The 21,706-nt window shown below is 36.8% G+C and overlaps 1 protein-coding gene across 1 annotated transcript in view; it reads right to left on the bottom strand.

The window, feature by feature from the left end:
- Positions 1-21,706, bottom strand: part of LOC110840276 (nephrin) — a 545,495-nt gene that overhangs the window by 522,669 nt on the left and 1,120 nt on the right. The window lies entirely within an intron of this gene.

Genomic DNA, 21,706 nt, shown 5'->3' with positions numbered 1-21,706 from the left:
TTAAAAACACTTGAAGACGCCATTAATACGAGGTGCGATCGGAAAGTTTCAAGACTGCGCCTATAAAAACCCGTACACTTATCTCAGGTATTAAATTCATCCATCACCCTCGAAGTAGTTCCCCTGGGAGTGAACACAACGATCCCAGCGCCGCTGCCAAGCCTGGAAGCATCCCTGGAAATCTTTCTTTGTCAGCCTGTCAAGCACCATCTGCGATTCTGCCTGAATCTCTTCTATCGTTTTGGCGAGTCTTTGGCAAAATTTGATTTGTTCATGAAAATCCGCCATTCCGAAATCGCAGGAGGGTCGGTGTAATGCACTACCAAAACGCCCGTAACTAAGAAACAAATGCTAATTCGATGATGCCGGCTGGCACACTGATTCACTATAAATGTAGGCCGCACCCCCTAGTGGCAGAAGCTCGTACTACATCCGGTTCGCTCTCTATTGACACAGTCTTGAAACTTTCCGATCGCACCTCGTATGTCACGTAAGCATTTTTTCCATACTTCAAACTTATCCCAAATACAAGAAACCGTTAGGCAAACCCAAAATTCCCTCATCGTCATCTGTTTACGGGAAATTCTTGGGGGCACCAAAAACACTTCCGTGGGTACCCGGTTGGCTTTCCTTGACTTAGCCTGCCCACTTGGTGCGTGTTACTCAAAACACGTAAAGAATTTTGTAGTGTTTGCGCCGGCTCAACAACACGTCCCTAAAATTCAATTCATGCTTGGATCTCCTACTTGTAGTTTACGCGATTCACAAACTAGAATATCGTTGACAAGTCTCCCAGAAAAGAAATCCGGATTCTTACATTCGGTTCTGCACTCTATTGAACTTCCATAAGATGCGCGTAACAAGATTGAAACTGACCGCAAAGAATTGTGATTCCTGGCTCGAGAAGACTCATAAAGGAAGAAGGTTTGAGGACTGAAGCTGTCATTACAGTGAGAATAGACAGCTCGTCTTCTTCAACACGAGACCTTGTCTCTTCCTCACTCACAGCCTCTTGTATTACTACCACTAGAAGGGCAGGGGTGGCCATGAATTTTCACCAAATACGGAATAATTGTCTTTGGTTTATGTATCTGTGTACAAACACTGTATCCTAATTAGTCGTTACGATTCTGCGTGTATATAAGCCCGCAGATCAGCTATTCATTTGCCGAGAAAATACCTTAAAATAGGCCACGATTGCTTCCTTCCACACCTTTTCTAACACATCCTTCACAAGTCACCCTACATCAATATCCTAATCAGTTCACTGCAGTAAATAAAGCAGGAAAAGTAAAGTTGTTCCACTGTACGCCATGTAGGCGTGTGGGGGGAGAGGTCGTATAGCTCCTACTCTTTCTTGACCTCGGCACTAGAAGGGGTGAGTGGTCAGCAGCACGCCTCGGCCGGCTTTACCCCCGGGAAAGGACCTCGGTACCCACTGGATAGGAGACTGGGTGGGCCCCAGAACCGGTCTGGACGCAGAGACTAGAAGATAAATCGTCTGCCCCCGTCGGGGATCGAACCCCATAGCCAGTCACTATACTGACTGAGCTATCCTGGCTCATACTGCAGTTGACAAGGCATCTGAAGCAGGGTCTGGGAAAGACCTCAGTTGAGAGAATCTGTCTCCTTCCTACAAACTGAATTATTGGCCTTCGAATACGAAACAGGAAACTTAACAATTCCAATCACGTTTGGACAGGTTGTATAGCTGTAGGAAGATGGCTGTCTTCTGGGATGTTGCGCCATGTAGTCTGATAGACGTTTATCGAGGTTTAAGAGATATCTCCTGGCACCATCATGACATTGTATGAAACGTCGGTAAACGTCCACCATACTACACGGCGTAACATCCCATAAGATAATGGTCTTCATACTCGCCTGATCATGGCTACCCCTGTTCTTAACTGCTCTGTAACGTTAGAGACTTTAAGGCGATGAAATCGTACAGTTTCTGTGGTTGAGAAAGCCTTCACACGTCATCCATACGGCTTATGTCTCGAGTTACAAAATACATGGTTCTCTTAAAACCCTAAAATTGCTGTTTCAATATTCTTATTCATGAAGGAGAAGACAGATGTAATACTAATACTTCTGATCGCTGCAACATTGTTATTCCATGCTGGAGTCCATCGCGGAACTTAAAATATCGTTCATTGTCAGGACTTTTTCCATAGTCTGTTCTTTAAGACCACGACGTTTCGGAGGCTGGTTCTGTCTCCGTCTTCAGATGAGAGGTACATACTCTGTTGGGTCCCTTAGATAGAGCTAGTCTCTGTCACTGGACAATGAATAATTTTAAGTGTAAACTACCGTCGTCAAGACCCTTTAGAATTGAATTAAAAATCGTACCTCAGAGTGACTTTTTATCGCTAGCATAAAAGTTACATTAAATAGCGGGTATTTTAATGGGAATCTTTGTGTTCTGATATCACTTTGATTAGTTAAAGTTTAGAAAATGTCTACAGGGAAGACCAAGTTTCATAATGACATTACGATGGGTTGTGAGAATATAAATCATCAGCAACTGTTTTAGAATCGTGCCCAATGGCGGACACTGATATAAGCGGTGTCGAACTTTCAAGTTCTGTTAATTTTTAATAGCTAGTTTCTGCTTTAATATTGCTACTCACCAGAAATGTGTGTCCACAAAGTCCCTTCGGGGTTTTGAAAAATTGTGGGACAAATTAATTACATATAAATTTCTGAATGATACTTTTAACAGATAGATTATCGTCATGTGGAGATGGTTTCGTCTGAATCTTACACCAATGATTGGTTTATTGTTGTAATGGAGTATAATTTTCGTATTGTCATTTATACAGCATTGTTCAGCCACTGACATCCTGCAAGATGGACTAGCTTGGTTCGATTCCCTACAGGAATAAAAATTTTCTCTTTGCCACGACGTTCAGATCGACACTTCGGCTCAAACTAGACTTCTAAGCAATTATTAAAACCTACTGATACTTATAAATCTTTCGCATCATGTATGAAGACGGAACACAAATCTTACTGGTTACCTCCTAATGCTGAAGTTAATAATTCGTGGACTTATACCTCCACTCCTACACTTCATGACGCGATTTTTGGGAACAAGGCTGTATTTTTACTCGCCTGGAAGGACGTTTATTACTAAAGCCAAAAGGGTTTGAATAATAAAATTAAAATAAATGTCCGTGCTTCAAATCTGGGCTGAATATAACTCTAATGATGATTAAAAATGTCCATTGTATAAAACGCTGTAGATAACTCACAAACATTCTAAAGCTAATCCCATTATAGACAGACGTAATATGCAGATTATCCATGTCCAATAAGATGCTTCAACAGTGCGCTAACTTAGAGTACAAGCGACAATAAATAATTAGTACTTCTACAAATTTAACAATTTAGTTGTCATCATAAACACAAAATGTTCTGCTGCAACAGTGGGTCTACTTGAAATGAAGATATTTCAATGAATAAAATGAAGAATTATAGTGGAATTACGCCATTCAATCACATGTAAATAAATGCGAAAGTTATTTTAAAACATACTGTGGATATGATAGCTACAGTTAACCCCAGGGATTAAAAGAAGGAAGTTCCAATTAAAAAACGAATCCTTCATCTACACGGGCCCGTATGGCTGATCACAGCCCGCGGGAACCACGTGTTCAATTACATTGACAGGAAATTTACTGAACCTATGAAATATATGGCTGTATGCGTCCATCTTTCAATAAAACAATCACATCCGAACGCGGAAAAGGTAAATTTTTGTCATCCATTCATGGGATGTTAAATAACATATTTTTGGCATCAACGGTTAAAATATGATAAAAAGTCTCGTTCTAAACGTGTTTATTTGTGTTTTGGACGTCCATATCAAAACCAGGCAAGTAATAAAATCAAAAAATGCTTTGCTCTCCCATCAACAATCGAATATTAAAGCCAAAAGTTCGTCAACAGTCAAAAGAACCTGGTATTTTCTGCGTTAGTAGTTTTTGATGTTAGTTCCTTGTTGCTTAGCAATGGAGTGTTTTGAAATGAGAGACGTTTTTAATTGGCATAATAGAATAAATGTTTTTAATTTAAATAATAAGTGTTTATTGATCTCTTGCATACACACTCTTGGTACTACGAGGCTGACAAAGAAAGATTTCCAGGGATGCTTCCAGGCTTGGCAGCGGCGCTGGGATCGTTGTGTTCACTCCCAGGGGAACTACTTCGAGGGTGATGGATGAATTTAATACCTGAGATAAGTGTACGGGTTTTTATACGCGCAGTCTTGAAACTTTCCGATCGCACCTCGTACGTTTATAATGGCGGTAATTATCGCAATTATAGCCAATAGTGTTTTAAAGTTAGGCAGGCCTGCGTTTAAATATTAATCCCATACACAGTTAGAAACTTCACTGCAACAATAATACGTGGTATTTTGCGGTCTTCAAAAAGCTTATAGTTCAATTCCTTTTTATTAAGAATTATAATATTACTCCTTGTGATATTACCTCTTAAGTATTGATTCGCATTACAAAATTTCGCTAATAAGAACTTTTATAATAAAGCACATGCCCTTAGGTTGGCTCGTCAACCGAACGCGAGATCGCCCAACCGAAATCTTCCAAACAAAATCGAACACTTATTGACGAAAATGCAAAGGACGCAACGTTTCCCAGTCAGAGAAACCAGGGGACGTTTGCCTTACGCTGTGGTATAGTGCGCATTTTATAAAATATATTGCTGTTTTCCGTCGCTTTTATGTTTCGTTTCAGGCAATAAAGTTGTTTATTTTCGATTTATTTTGTCATTTATTGGTTGTTCTGTAACGCAACTCCCAATTATAACATTGCGCTTTGCAAACTTTTTTCCAGAAAATGTTGACTATTCATATGAGCGGGGACTGCCTGTTATAAGGAGACATACTGTGTATTATTTAACAAATATGCGTATTATTAAGATAATTAAATCAAGGAGGGTGAGATGATAAGAGCAGATGAGACGTGCATAAAAATTTTGACCAGGAAATTTGATAGAAAGCGACCACTTCCGAGCCTTATGTTAGCAGGATAATATTTTAGTTTGTATTTCAAAAACAGGAAATCGTGATACGAACTGGAGTCAACTTGCTCAGGTAGAATACAATGCCGGGTTCTTGTGTGAACAGTAATGGTCTTGTGGACCCCATAAGAAAGCAGGTAATTTATTGACTAGCTGAGAGAATTAACTTCTCCAGAATTCTGCTTCCTGAGATTGCTACTTAGTCTTCGAGAAGACCATGTTGGTCACAGTAATTTAATTGTGTTTGTTTGCAACAGTGATATCTAAATACACGGTCGCCTCCATTTCGACCACTCTCATTTATTAAACTTTAGGTACTGCTGTACTAAACCGAAACTTCCAGAATGTGCTCAACCTGCGTCGAATTGAAGCTGACAGAGCACAAATTACTCGTTTATGAAAAACAATTTTATTCCTTGAAAAGTGGTTGGTTAAACAAAAATAATGGTCCCATTAATGTTAAGAAAAAAATTATTGAAGCAGTAACCTTAGGTAATACGAGAATTGTGATGGAAGATAAAGGAATTGGAAGGTGTAGCTAGGAATGACTGAGGATAAGGACGTAAGAAACTTCCACAAAACTTTGACTGAAGAAGAAAGGAGAATAACACGGAAATAGTTTACAAAGATCGTAGATTTATGGTAATGGATCAGAACAGCATCCAGGGACGAGTTTTGATTTTAGCGGTGTCTAAATTATGAATTCTACTATACCACGGTGTAAGTTAATAGAGGTAAATATACATCATACATTTATTATATGAACAATAATTAATTCTAAATAAACAATATTAATTAAAACAATCGTATATAATAAAAGAAACAAATAGAACAAAAATGATGACTGAAGTCTGGAAACACGTAATTTGAAATGGACTTCACATCTGTGGCTAATTCCGTCTGTAAATTAAACAACAAACAACAGACAAAATAGCGCCAGATTGTGCACGGGATTGGGGGTAGGGGGGAATTATAAGCATACACGCGGCTTAGAGACATGTTATTGTAATGAAAATTCATTATACACACAAAAAAATATATTAATTTTCATGCGATTAACTCTAAAATTAATTAACTGGACGTTCTAGCTTGGAGACGGGGTATTCCGTTTTATGCATAATGCATCTCCATGAATTCAACTACAATCTCGCGACGGTCTTAACCGGGCGCGATTCAGTGACTGCGCAGATGTGTCTTCATCATGAACAAATTCAATACTGTCTGGTCCAGCTACCCTCTTCATCTTTCACTATGTATCTCTTGTTTTGTTTTATTATGTTACTCTGACTGCTGGCATTTACCCTGTCACACAGCTGCCTTCCGCTGATGAACTCTGCTTCCCCTCCTTTATCTGGGATACACTGGGATAGACCCGTTCTTCAAGTGCCTGAGCACTGCGGGTACCAACTTTTCGTTGGCTTGATCTATAGACATTTTGGTAGGACTCCTTGGACGAGGGATCGGCCCGTCGCAAGGCCTCTACCTGTACATAGGACAGCACAACACAGAAAAACGCGGACAAACATCCATGGCTTAAGTGGGATTCGAACCCACGGTCCCAGCGACCAAGCGGCAACTGCGGACCCCCCTCCTTTATCTACACGTTCATTGTTTTCCATAGCAACACACAGACACTTCCTCAGTAGGTTATTTAGGAACATGTGTTAACTGAAATAAGTGTGCTAGGATGAGATGAAACACAGATCAGAAACCTTATAAAATATGTTTTAAAGTCGATGCAATCCTAAGGATGTGTGCTTTAAAACACAGAAATCCATGAAGCCGAATAAAGGGCTGACACAACATGCAGATAAAATAATGCCAATGTTTTAACAGACTCTGCAAAAAAAAATTGAATTCAAATTTGTTTTATTGCCGAAAACATTTCCATTTTCAGACAAATTGAAAATCTGAATCAACGGCTTTTCTCTCGCTACTTTGACGTGACCGAACGTCGTAGTAGGACGGTTGGTTTCCTGCTGATTTTACTGGAGGTTTCAGACTCAAATCTAGGCCTAGAGACTGCCCCCTTACTAATGATTTCCGTTGTTTTCCTCAATCAATTTGGGAAAATACTAGGATAGTATCCAAAAACTGTCACGTATTCCTTCCATGTCGTTTTAAATTTATTTCTTGCCAGAAAATGTTGATCATAACATTCGATATAACGTAACCAGTAAATCTTATTTTTCACCTATTAGGTTAATGTAGCGGTAACACTAAAAGAACCAGGTTCAAAGCTCGAATCGACTAGCTCGTAACTTAATTAAGGTCGTCCATAACTTCCCTTGGTTTCACCAAATTAATCTCAGGATATTCCTTCACATTAGCTACAACAGCATCCTTTCATATCCTTACATTCTTACCATCAGTGATCATCTTCCTATTTTATTCGACATTTTACAAACTCTGGAATAGCATCACTAAATGACTCAAGACAGAATCAAATTCGAGAAAGATGAAACGTGAAGAAAATTCATAATGTCACTGAACTTAAGACTGTTTCGTGTGGTATTATAATAACACTTTTCCAGATGGATAGGTTACTTACTGTCGATAAGCTAAATGACATAAAAGTTGTTTTATAAGTTTAACAAAGTACTGTTTAAGATAAATCGACTATCTATTCTTTTGATTCCTTTCTTTGTGCGTGCAAGCTTAAGCTTCAGATGGAAGACAGAATCGGTTTAAATTTAATCACAGATACATATGCTTCTTCTTCTTCTTCTTACACCCTTTTATCTCCTACCTGGAGCATAGGGGCCTAATTTCGGAGGTTTCTGATATATTTTTAGACATTTGATAGGGATGAATGATCAGTCTACACAAGGTCTTTACCAAGACATGGGTGAGAAATGGCCGCACAATTTTCCTCACGAAACATCTCATTCATGCTCGTAAGTTTTCCACATGCCGTAAATCTACGACATGGGACCACAGGCTCTACTTCCCCTCCAGAGGAACAGCTACATATGCTTTATTGCTATTATATTTATTAATTATTAAATGTGAATAGGCAGAGTTTATTTATAGGTTAAATGCATTTGACTAAACAAAAATACATTTACAGATTATTCATACCTTTTTTATTTCAGGCTCTGTGAACAGCAACCTATTTTAAAATTAATAAAATTCTTGCACAAACGAGTTATTGAAAACGGTAACACGCAGGCATGTCGTAAACCTTTCTCTGTTCCGATTCCTGGTAGCGGCAAGGATTTTCGCTACTACGTCCAGGCTGATTCTGTTGTCCAATCAGCCTTCCACCTAACAAGTACCGGGAGCGCTTCTTCCGGGTAAAAAACAGCCGGAGCGTAAACCTAATTAGTCACCTCCATCTATAAATGTAAAAAAATTTATAACACGTGATGTTCTCTACTTCCACATACGTCTTTGTAATATGGTGATTAATCATGCAAAGAGGCAACTTTATGCTACAATTTGTTTTGTTTTCCAGAATAACTCTTTAAAATATAGCGGTAACTATATAAATCACTTGCCTTAAGTAAACAACTCTGCATTTTATATATAGGAATTTCTTATGAGTTTCAGAATAAATACGATTATTTCTTTAAACAGCATTAACGAATTACAACGGTGAAGTGTTGCGTTCTCTTTGAGGTATGAACTGAATTCTTCGACTACAAAGTGAATTAAATGTGGTACGATATTCTAGGGTGCATATGGCAGACCTTTCGACTAAGCTGCGTACATAAAACTTCACGAATTTTAAATTTACACAACTATTTGGCAAATACATGTATTATGACATTATGTATTAATTTCAATACATTCCTTAGTGTGTAACATTACAGGTCTATGTATTTTAAACAACATTCTGACTTAAGTCTATATCTTAGCCAAATAAATCGCTTCTTTCCTGAAAATTATTTGGGAATAGAATGTTTTATGATTCACAGTTTTGGTTTCAACTATAAATGTTTTACGCCCCGAGGGAATCTCACCTATTGGACGCGTCTAGCATATTCTGAAATCAATTTCCTAGACGTAAAAGTGAGGTTGTTCAGGGCCCATCACTGAGAATGACGGCTCTCGTCAAGAATATATAAGACGCGTGAGGTTCGTCGTATCATCACACAGTCACCAGTCTATGGTGCTTGGAAATCTGTTACAGGAAAGCAACAGAAACAATTCGATTCTAAAGAGTTCTGACGATGGTGGATCACACTTAAAATTATTCACTATCTGGAGTGGCTCTATTTCCGTCTTCAGGCTAGAGGTACCTACTCGGTTGGGTCCGTCAGATAGAGCTAGTCTCCATCACTGGACCAGAGCCAGTTTCCGAAACGTCGTGGTTTATTTCTTTTAAACAAGGACGATGGGAAAAGTCCAGATAGTGAATAATTTTAAGAGAAGCAATGTAGATAGATATGAGCGAAAGATTAAAGAATTAGAATGTTACGAAGAGCAGCGGAAATTGTATTTCAAAAAATTCAAGTTTTCATAAACAGCGAATAAAATACAAAAAGTGTTACATGAACAGTTACTGTCAACTAAATCCATGACACCTGGAGATTCATTACAAAAAGCGTTTTATTGCACCCGGTCAGCCATTTTAATGAAGTTCACAATCTCACACACACTTCATTTAAGATTAAATCACACCACTAAGCTTATTATGTTTTCTTTCTTCAGCGGGAAAATTTATATTTTGTTCCAGTGGCTTTCATGTTTTTTCTTATTAAGTTTAGTATGTAAGTATGTATGTATGATGTATTTCTGTGGTGGAAACGCATGGTAACCACTGCATTGGTCACATGTCTGCTCTATATTTTGGGTCGTGAAGATATAATGAGATCGGACAGGCCCACATCCTACATACAACTGCGGTTTAGAAGTACATTTATTACTGGCGCACACTGGTAGAAGATTCAAAATTCCCTTAATATTTTGAACGGAATCGTCGAATCTTTAACCTTAACTACCGATCTGAAAATAACGGTTACACGATCAAACGAACGGGTTTATTTTTATACAAACCTATGTTATAATAATGTTTTTAGGACTTAAAATGGCTTCTAAAATTCAATTTATTTGAATATTTTGTTGTTACTGATACATTTAGTTAAATAACATAAACTCTTCTTTATCGGCTGGAATAAAAAATTTCTGTTTCGCCTGAAATTAAGTGATGAAATATTTGTTAAAATGTGTAGTTAGTGTTTCGATCACTTATATTTCTGTATCTAACGGGCCAAATTTCATAATATTTGTATTTTCAACTCCAATAAATCTACCCTAGTTCTGCTTTCCTTGAAAAGACCTAGCTTTTATCACTACGTTTCCTGCATGCACAGATTTTAATACGTATTCACAAATAAACAGAATAAAGTAATTATTTAAGTAGAAAACTATATTTGGAACAAGGCAACCTAGTTCAAACGTGAGACTCAGCTTTTATACGGCACCTCCGAGTCTGAATCGCTCCACCGTGAAGGCTTCCTCGCAATACCTAATAAACCCAAGCCTCTCAACCCCTCAGACTGAGGCACTGAGGCACTTCAAAGCGCTTGCTCTCTCGACTCTTAGACTCCACGGCTGAAGTGTCGAGGGCCCCGTTTCACGGGTCGGAAATTACAGGAGGTAGAACATCGGTCCTTAGTTTTTTTTAAATTTACTTATCGATAAGCATCAGCGAGTTTTTCGAGTTTGAATGAAACAGGCCTGTGGAAGTCTAATTACTATTACAGCCTCACACTCTCTCTCTCTCTCTCTCTCTCTCTCTCTCTCTCTCTCTGCGTGGCTCTATAGTCCTTGAAGAACCTTGGCCTCCCCACCTACAAGAGGTTTCCTAATTTATTTAGATACTTGGTAGGACTCCTTGGATGAGAGATCAGCCTGTCGCAAGGCATCTACCTACAAAGGACAGCACAACACAGGAAAACGCGGGCAAACATCCGTACATTGCGTGGGAATCAAACCCATGGTCCCCGTGTCCAAGCGTATTAAACATAACATAACTAATTGCAACTCACCAAATCAATATCTTAAAAATTGTATATAGCCGGCGGCAGTGGCCACGCGATCTGAGGCATGGAGCTCGTGCGCCTGGCCGCTGGGACCGTGGGTTCGAGTCCTACTCAAGGCATGGATGTTTGTCCGCGTCTTTCTGTGTTTGTATAGGTAGAGGCCTTACGTCGGGCTGATCACTCATCCGAGGAGTCCTACCACTGTCCAAATATATCAATAAAATGAATAAATAAACCTCGAACTTACGGGTAAAAGAGGATATAGAGAAAGAAAGAAAGAAAAATTTTACATACGAATTAATTAATCAGCGAACGAATGAGCAAATGGGATCGATGAAGGGAAGAATAAATGCTCTCCTTAGCCAAATTTCGGCGGCGTTGTCGGATTTTTATTGCTCCCACATTTTAAACTGAGTTTTATTTTTATAACACGCCAGAAGCGTGTAATGACACATTCGGTTCGCTTAGGCATTCACAGTTCTTGTGTTTCATACAGGATTAAATAATCTTTAATGCGTTTCCCGTATAATATCGACTCAAACAAAATTATTTTACGATACTTCTAGTACGCATGCCTGAATATGTTTTATGTGGTAATGAGTTTCTAAGAAATTTGGTCAACACACTCTTCTACGTGCTGTTTATCAGTCTGGGCAATAAACATTAATATTACAAAAGGCCGCGATAATACAACAGAAAAAAAAGCTCTGACTATTTTCTTGGTAGTTGCGTGCCTAATATTCATTGCAGAAGTACAAATCTACAGTGAAAATATATTCATTAATATGTGATTAGTAAGCAGGAAACGAATTATATTTATCTTTTGTGACTCTGGTTTCAGAGCGTAAAAACTACAAATGTGTGCACACAATTACATTTTACATGTCTTCTGCAATACGGAGCCGTGTAGCCCTGATTATGAAGGCAGTAAGCACCTCCTAAGTAGCATTAACCAGCTGATCCTTGTAACGGAGAAGTTCTGTTTCGTATGATGCACTGGCTGGATTTTTAAATATTGTTTGGACGAGATTCGTCTTCAAAGCGTTAGCCAATTAAATCTCTGGGCTTATATTTCGGTATATCATGGGGGAAAATTTTACCCAATTAATGGTGACATTCAGTTTATGTACTTTACACATATCGTGCAAAAAATTAAGAACCCGGGGGATTGTAAAATGATGTCATTGTAACAGAAAGCAACAAGCTACCATGTTACTTTAGTATCAAACACGCCTTCCTACCATGTTAAAATATCAGAGATTACGTTTCCGTACAATTCTAGCAGCAGATTTTCAGTGTATTTAGTCTGCGGAAACTAACAGTTCAAATAAACGTAATAACGTGTACAGTGCCAAATGCAGCATAAATTTTTCTATATTCTGGTTACTTGTCAAAAGCAGGATAACTCAATATGTGGGCGGAATTGTTTTGGAAGTTACTTCATCTGCAGAGTATATAAACAGTGAAACTTAATCAGAACGAGTAAACGAACACGAAACATACAACACACACAGAAAAAAAAACCCAGAGACATTACAAAAGAATATTACCAAATTGCAACGAAAATTTTTAAAATTTTAACATGCCACGATGGGTTACTTTATTAAATTTTATCCATTATCTTATCATCGACAAAACTAAATATGTGATCCACATAAGAACTATAATTTGCATCTAAGATATGCAATAGCCTGAGGAAAAACTTGAGTAAACCTGGTGATGACAATTCTCTGTCGAAACGTGTAGCTCAGCGTTAACGAACACTTGTAAAATAATGTAAAAGTGACAGTGGTGATAACTTCAAAAAGAACTGGTAGACCCGTTTTGGACAAAATCATTATTCTTTTTGTTTCAACCTATAGTTAGTTACACTCGATTCATATTCGCGCGTTTCATTATAGCATCACAGTTATTTTTCCCTAAGATTAAGCCTGTATAGAGATTAAGAAACAATGCATTTTGACTGCGCTCTTAAAATACTCAGGGAAGGGTGATCGAGTTTTGTACGCATAGCGAGACACCGTTCCGAAGCGCCCAGACAATTACTGAAAATTTCCTGATCAGACAATGCAAAAACTTATCAAGTTTTCTTTCCTCCTTAAGTAACACAGAGAAGAATCAGAGAGCAAGGCGTGAAGACAAAAATCACGTAATAAACATAAAATCAGATGGTTATGTAAGAGCATTCTCATTGGTTACGCTCATGCCTCAGGCAGAGAAATTGTCCTGCTAAAAATAACCCATACTTAAGCCCAGGGCACCAGCAATTTCCAAATATATTTCATACTTTTGCTAACAGGTGTTCACGAGGGGAAAACCCTTCAGCTCGTGCCTGAGATTCGTAGAGAACCCTCGATTGCGCTGCAGTCACAAAGTATTTCTTAACGTTTTAATTAAAATGTCTAGAGTCTCTGTTATTACACAGGAATGGAAGTTTCCCATCTGAGTCAAATCGAACCACATCTGAATAGTCCACCACACGGCGGCGTACAACTGACAGCCAAAACTTCAAGAACTCTTTTAATTCCCCTTTACGCCATCTTCCTTCAGCGAAGGTTAGTCAATACTGGTTCCTAACACAAGACAAAAAACTCTTTCAAAAGCGTACGACAAATGTTTCAGTCAATGCTCAAGCTAAATAAAAGGCGTATTCATTTGTTTTACTCGGGACTTTTGATCGGCAAGCTTGATGAGACAAGTTTCCTCGCCTTTTCCCAATATACTCTTTAGTTCTAACAAAAAATAACATTGTCTATAAACCGCAGTAGCCAGTAATTAAACAGTGGGAACAAATTTTATTTTCATATTTAAATAAAACCGCGTAAAATGCCTCATGTATCCATGTTTCGGGACTTTGCTACTTTGTCAAAGAAGCCGTTTTTGTGCATATCATGTTTGTCTGTCGGCATAATTCAACTCGAGAACCTCTAGATGGATTTGAATAAAATCTGGTATGGAGGTTATGCCATTGGGGACTATCCTAGAATCACAATTTCCAATTTCCTACGATCGATAATAATAACATGGCAAATGTGTAACCGTATATGGTGAGAGCGATATCAGTACCACCGTAGGGCCGTATACGATAAAAAGACTTACGGAAAACACGTAATTTTTAAATATAAATTCTTCCTATAAAATAATAAGATGGTGACTGCATTAATTAAATAACTTTACCAGGATTCGATCCCGTAATTACACGCGTACGAGACAAATATGCTACCACAGACATGACAAAGTATTTATAATCATTTCGTTACTTAAAGAAGACAGGGAGACCACATGATCTGTCACATCTCATTTATTGCAGTACGCAAATAAAAATAATTATGATTTAATTAGACATTTCTCTAAGACACTTTGGATCAGATCAGAGCAGCTTAGCGTAAACGCATTTCATATTCATTGGCTGTGTCATGTTTCTACGTTTCAAACCAATCCATCATTTGCATTCAAAATATAAACATGGTTTCGTTACGCCATTTAACTTTGTTTATTGTTACGTGTTGCTTGTTTACGATCGTAGTTACCAATCTGTGAAACATAAAGAGGCCATCATTTAAAATACGGGTTTTTACCTGGCCTGTTGTGTGACTGCTTCATTGGACGATACTTGAATTGACCACTAATTTGTAATACTAACATTTAATTACTTCACAGGATGAAATTTGACACTGCGGACTAGATGTCAATAATGTGCAAGGAATTAAAGAACCACTTTGAGATGATATTCCATTCGGATATGTACAGATACTGAGCTATTCTAATTAATCAAACTTCGAAGAATAAATGGAAGGATTTCTTTCGTTAAGTTGTTCATTAAAATATTACCAACCTATTTAGTTAGCTACGTTTATATTTCTAACTTTGGTATCATTCATACTTTCTCCGGAGTCTAATTTTTGGATGTGTTTAGAATATTTATATTTACTAAAAGTCTATTGCATTAGCATTGTATTACATTTAGAATACGCCGTTATTGGACAAATATAAGTATTTCTAAGTTCTTCTAACTTCACACTTATATATATGTATATATAAGCCTGCACAATTTTCACTTGTTATTAATTTACTTCCTAAATATACCATAATCTGTGACTGAAGAACGTTGTCGCCCTCAAAGTCTTTCTCCCTTATCTTAATTTTGTTTTTCTTTCTTTATTTGTTTTAATCGTTAATCGGTTCCAAGTCAGAAGGTTTCGTCCAGCGCAAATTCTAACGACTTGCTTTGTGTTGGAAAGCTTTTGGAGATAACAGTTCATGTTAAATTAAATCTGAATTTAATTCGTTTATAAAAGACACGTTGTCATTTACAGCGGTAGCCTTGCATTGAGCAGGTATCTCATCCCAATCTCTCTACAATGAGATTTCAAAAAGTACTGGTTGGTATGGTTGAAAGATAATAAAACTTTTCAACCGTTCCCAGATTTTGTACATACGGGCCAATTTTTTAAATTGTTCTGAATGTTCACAGTTTCGAAACAGAAGCAGCTAAGACCTAATGTTCTCTTTCACGATTTTTCTGTTGCAGATTGTGTCGTGCTCGATTTGGGCTGCAGTGAGACGATCTCATTTCTTAAATATCATTTAATACATCAAACTCCACGTTAGTAATACTAACATATCCAGAACAAGGTAAGAAAACTGAGGCTACAACAAAGGACTGCTGCGATGCGTTTCAGGATACCTAAGCTTGATGTAGTTCAATATCCTAAAGAAACGAAAACGGAATTGGGCCAAAAATTACAAAACACTTTTAAGAATTTCCATCATATGCCACGAAATATGAGCGAGAGAAGCTTACATTCTAAAATGTTAATCAAACATCAAAACATCTTAAGTTGACTGTCTTTTGGAATGTTACGGCGTGTAGTCTGGTAGAATTGTCCCAACGTTTCAGAGGTACGTATGATGGAGGCCTCATGGACCTCTGAAACGTCGGTAAACTTCTACCAGACTACACGGCTCAACATCCCAGAAGGCAGGCAGTTCCTCACGTTTACTAAGTTTCAACGTGTTTAAAAAATAAGATGACATCGGTATGTGCGTAAGCAACAGACTTCTCCTACATTATTATGTGGCGTGGTGCTCTTAAACTTTATTTCACTAACAAAACACGGACAATAAACATCTCTGAATAATTCCCCAAAGGCATCAGAAGAAACATCACCATCAGCGTCACCAAAGGCAACATCTTTTTAAATTTATTACCACCCCTGGCAAAGGAAAATCAATCAGTGCATTTAGGAACGAAACAAAAGAGTAAATATTCGCGACCCTCCTGAGACTATAAAGAATGTGAAGAGAACAGAGGGAAAGTAGCAGAGACGCAAAGCGGGACGCCTCCACTAAGGAGAATAAGTGAAGAAAGACGACAAATTTGGACAGAATTGCCGTCGAAATCTTCTTCCGCACGAAAGAAAGAGCGATATGAACATGAAAATGACAAAAATCACATATTTTATTGCTCGTGTTATATTAAACATTGAAAACTTATTTCAGAGAAATTGTGTTTTAAGGGAAAGCAAAGGAATTTTGCCACGAGAACTGTGTCCGTGCAAATGGCAAGAAGCCATTCATTTGCGAAAGACGTGCTGACACGAAATCAAGCACATTAAATATGTACCTTCGTGGATAATACATTAATGTACTGACCTAATTCATCCTTCACAGTTGCCCCATTCGCCCAACTGAAATAGGGCAAATCGGGTGATACAATGTCAATTTTATATAAGTTTTACCCAAAATTATAGAAAACCCTCGATAATTAGAATGATTTGTCATATGGGTATATAGCCAAAAAATCAAACTTAACCAATATTAAAAATAATTGGAAGGCATATTAAATATCAAGCTAGGTTTTCAAAATCTTTATTTCCTAACCCTATTTACCCTAGCTTACTCTATATATAGTAAATACAAACAACAGAAAAGTATTTTTACGTAGTTTCAATAAGTAACTTACAATGTTACAAACAAATTCCAAACGAAAGATTAAAGTGAGAACACGTCTTCGAATTCCAACCCTTGTAGTTGTCCTGCATTGCACCCACAATTCTGTTATGCTGTAAACGAAAGCTCAGCGAATTTTCTACTGTACCTGAAATCGGTTTCTTCTCTCACATAGTTCGACTGGCGGGCACAGAGCAGGGTGCAGTTCATAAATCTTGGATTATTGAATATATTTATGGTATCTTGTAAGTTTTTTCTAGTTTTTTATTGTTTATTGTTTTTAGTACTAATGAATTGAATTATTATATTACTTAGGCGCATTATTTAGCCCATTTACTTGTAAATTATCACTCAAAAAAGGAATTTAATTTAATTATTATTAATAATAATAATATTTTACATTTATATATTTAGTTTCATTTTTTGATTTTGTATTTGTAATGTTTTACTTTTATTATTATAAAAATGAATGTAATTATTGTATTATATTTCATCCTGTACTGTTGTTCAGTGCTTGACTGTTATTGGCCTTATCTGGCTGTTGTCAAGCATTTAAATAAATGAATTGAATTAAATGAATTGAATAATTATATATATATATTCATATGTAAGAGTGATGATCACCGAATGTGGTACATCAGGGGTGAAACGTTCTTTCATCTTATTAAGGATGTGTCTGGATCTAATCTCAGTCTGAACACTGGCTATCGTTACTGAAGATTCTCTTCTTCGTCCTCTGAATTTCCAGGAAACTGCTAGATAGTTTCTTAAAACATTCCTCAAACTAACCTTTCCCGCACTCTATAAGCATATATCCCTTCCGTTGCCATGACAACTCAGCAACATCGCCGTAACTTTTAGTACTGATAATGTCAAGAGCGTAACGCCATAATGGCTCGTTCTAAGTAAAAAACATTCCAGCACCTGAGACTGGAAACCCATCATTTGAAACAACTTTTCCTCCTTGTACTTCTCCATATTTTGCCAAATAACTAAGTTCGCCTACGGCCCTGGACGAATGTGGCAATAACTCGAAAAATGCAGCGTCGAATGATGATGGTTAGTGAACAAAGAAATGGAAAAAATTTGAAGAAACAGCCGTGCCCTAATTAAAGGTACTGTCCCGGGGTTCGCCTGGATGGACTGAGTAAAATCAAGAAAGTAATCAGTCATGACAACCGGACTGCAGGCCGAGATTTAAACCAGGGACCTTCCGAAAAAGAAACAGCTCTAATTATTTGGCTACGACGTTACGTTTTAACTTTGTAACTTCACAGGAAAATTTGTATGGTGTCGTGTTTTATAAAGTTATAGGCCTATGTCAGTTACTGTCGATTAATCGATACAAAATTAAATCCCTATCGGAGAAAAGGGGGCCTGTTTAATATTTATATGGATTCAGTGTTTCAACAAAATTACGTTATTTTTTGACAGCAATAATTAAAATCGCTTGTTTTGATTGAAAGTATCGAAAACCGGAACTCTGTACAATGCAGAAAAAGAGGAAATATCTTGCTTCGTTGATTTGAAAGAAGAATTTAAAAATATCCATGACAGTTGTGTATCCTAATGCAAATAAAAGGAATTTTTACAATGTTCAAGACAACTACGTGCCTGAACAATTTGATAAGCCTTAAACCGATAAAAGATTTGATATCGATATTAACGTGCCCGATATCGAAACAGAATTTCATTTGTATCCACCACAAGTACGAGTGATATAAACCTTTTTAAGAAACAAACACGCACTGCGCCATAGACCAGTTCTTTCGATATTTGCATTTTTTTGTCCAATACTGCACAACTCTTCACTACATTAAAAATTTCACTTCAGCCAATTCTATTTTGTCTCTTTGTTTCCTCTCTTTGTCCACTAAAACATGGACCTATCACCTTTATTTTATAAAACTCTATTTGTGTATCCTTTCTTATTTTTACGTCTCAAAGCTTAGTCAAAATTAAAAACAAAGTTTCTTTAAAATGTAACCTTTCTAATCAATTTCTGTATTACACTCTTTTTAGGTTATATATATTGTACTTTTTACCTTAATATTTGGGGAAAATTACTTGCCACTGAATCGTACGTTCATTCTGACAGTAATTTATTGGTACAAATAGCACTAAAGTAACTGGAAAAAGCCAAGTTCTGAGAAGATAATTAAATTCTTTGACGATTTACTATTGGCTCTACTCAAGTAAGAAGCTTAAATGGATTGTAGGTGCCGATCGTACTAAAATGTAATTATTGGTTGTGATTCGTTTACCCTGTGCTGAAAATTCATTCAGCACTTCCAGACGGTTAGTATGATGCTAAGAATTCTCAATCTTCTATAAATTCAATCAGAAATCCATTATGAATACCGATGCCCTGAAGCAACTTCAATTCAAGTCTTGTAGTAAAAGAAATTACGTCATGCTGGTAGGACTTGGGTTTCATATTATGTGGGTGACACTAAATAATACTTAGAAGGACTTTGTGCAGTTATCATATTTCCCTTTTCATTGGTCTACAATTTTTCCTGTCTGTCACTACGTAACTGAGAAACTAACGTCAAATAAATTATTATCGGTAAGCCTATATCAAACGAGTAACGGCAAGTCAACTTAGACTTATGACTTCACTAAAAAAATTTCAAAGAGAGCATAGAAAAATTCGAATAAATGATTAAGCGTAACTTTGCATGAATTGTGTTCTAAACTTTGTAACTCGTATATGCTGAAAGATTCAATACCGACAACTGTACATATCCAAAATTCAGTTATACTTATTCCACCTGAGACGTTTTATATGGAACACAGTCGCCACGCAGACTAAAAACTATAGAAAAATGAAACCAACATGGCGAATTAGAACTTTAGATGTGACAACAAAGCTGGTGCCTTGTAATGTAGGGTTTTAGATTTCTATATGATGAAAAGTCTTTGTAAAATAGTTAAATACGACAACAATAATTATTTTAGAGTTAAAAATAACGTAATAGCGATAGACTACTTTCTTTTGCCAATATCAGCGATAATTTCTTATTGTAACTGTGTGATACGGTGATAAAATTTAAACTTACCAAAAATATTTTGCGTGCGCTACAAATCACAAAGAAGATAACAAGGCGTGTCTTCGAGGACATTCCGTTTGGTTACTTTTACATCCTCGACAGGTATTTTAGAGAAAATTCAGCTCAAAGATAGATTATAAAGTTACACGATCAAGAATTTCGTTTATACTTTTTAGAGGATATAAATAGAACATAATTTCTCAATAAGTTATATAATTTAATAATTCTATTGTTATAAACTTCCACAGATTTCCTAGTACGTCACGATTCCACGTACGAGCACACACACACACACACACACTTTCCCAAACTTTAGTAAAACATAACCTTATTTGTTTAGGGTAGACAAATAAATTTACATTATTTTTCAGACTTCTCTTTTGTCCGCTGTTGTACCTCCTCACCTACAAATTCCGGGAGTGTGTTCAAGTAATTTCCGAGAAAGTGCTCAGTCAGGACACATAAAAACTCAATTTTTCCCAGGGTGGCAATATTGCATGCCATCAATTTTTTGAAAATGTTTGGCGTGTTACGAAAATTGTGACAACGACCAAGGCATCTTAACGCACAAAATGACTTTATCTAGTTCGGCGTTACTTCACATATAACGACGTATAAAATCAACATATCGGTACTTCTTATACTGGAACTTGAATTTATAACACAAAGTGTATGGTTTATCACTTCCCACATCGTATTTGGCAGTCTGTTTGAATCTTGAGGCCGGCCTGTCGGACTTGTAACCTTGCACCTATCATCACAGCAGAAATAATATAATAATATCTTGGCCTGTAACGTTAACAAGGATTAACTTGAGGCATATTTTGTGACGTCTCTTAACCATCGGTTTATAATGAAACAGCAACTTTGTGATTCGGTCTTTAGACATTCTTTCAAAAGTTCCGCACATTTATTTTTATAAGTTTGGCATCTTTTTATATTCGTGATTCTCAGTTGTTCTTTCTCTTAAGTGGATCCATATAAGAGCACATGTGTGGCTATGAGGCAAAAATGCTTCATTTCGGTCATGTAGGCCTACAGTAAATGCGTTGGGAGTACTTTATGGATCATGAAATGGTATGTAACTACTGTTCTGCGAACAAAACTGCATTTATTTGCAGATTACATTTTACAGAAAATCATAAACCAATATCTGTGAATTAAGCACCAAGGAAAAAAAGTGTCTTTATATTCTGGAAAGCTGGTTGATGACTGCATCTGAACTTCTTTTTCTTTTAGATTTGTTTTCGTAATAACTACTCCTTGTATGGCGTACTGAAACAACAGGCTGTTCACGAGTGAAATTAATTTTTTTTAGAATTTTTAAATTCTTCCAAAAAATGCACACGTAAGTTCATTCAGTACATCTTAAGTCTTGAATTCTTTATACGCCAATATGAATTTATTTGTTGAGAATGATTTATTTACAAATCTGTATTTTATTTTATTTTTATATAATCCTATCACTTTTTATAGAATCCATGAAAATTTGGTCACAAATTAAGTTCCTCACATGAGAAGATACAATATTCAACATCAATAAATTTGTTTATTATTATCATCAGCAGAAACAATCATTGAATTAATGGTCCTCTCCGAAGTCTGTCAGAAGCCGCTGACGCCACACCTACTGTACGTTACAAAATGCGAGGTATATCATCCTGT

The sequence above is a fragment of the Zootermopsis nevadensis genome, unplaced genomic scaffold (genome assembly GCF_977971745.1).
Source record: "Zootermopsis nevadensis isolate Lab colony 2312 unplaced genomic scaffold, Znev_1.0 Znev_ptg000029l, whole genome shotgun sequence".
NCBI lineage: Eukaryota > Metazoa > Arthropoda > Insecta > Blattodea > Termopsidae > Zootermopsis > Zootermopsis nevadensis.
Note: the sequence above shows the minus strand (reverse complement) of the source record. Positions and strands in the feature narration are given on the sequence as shown.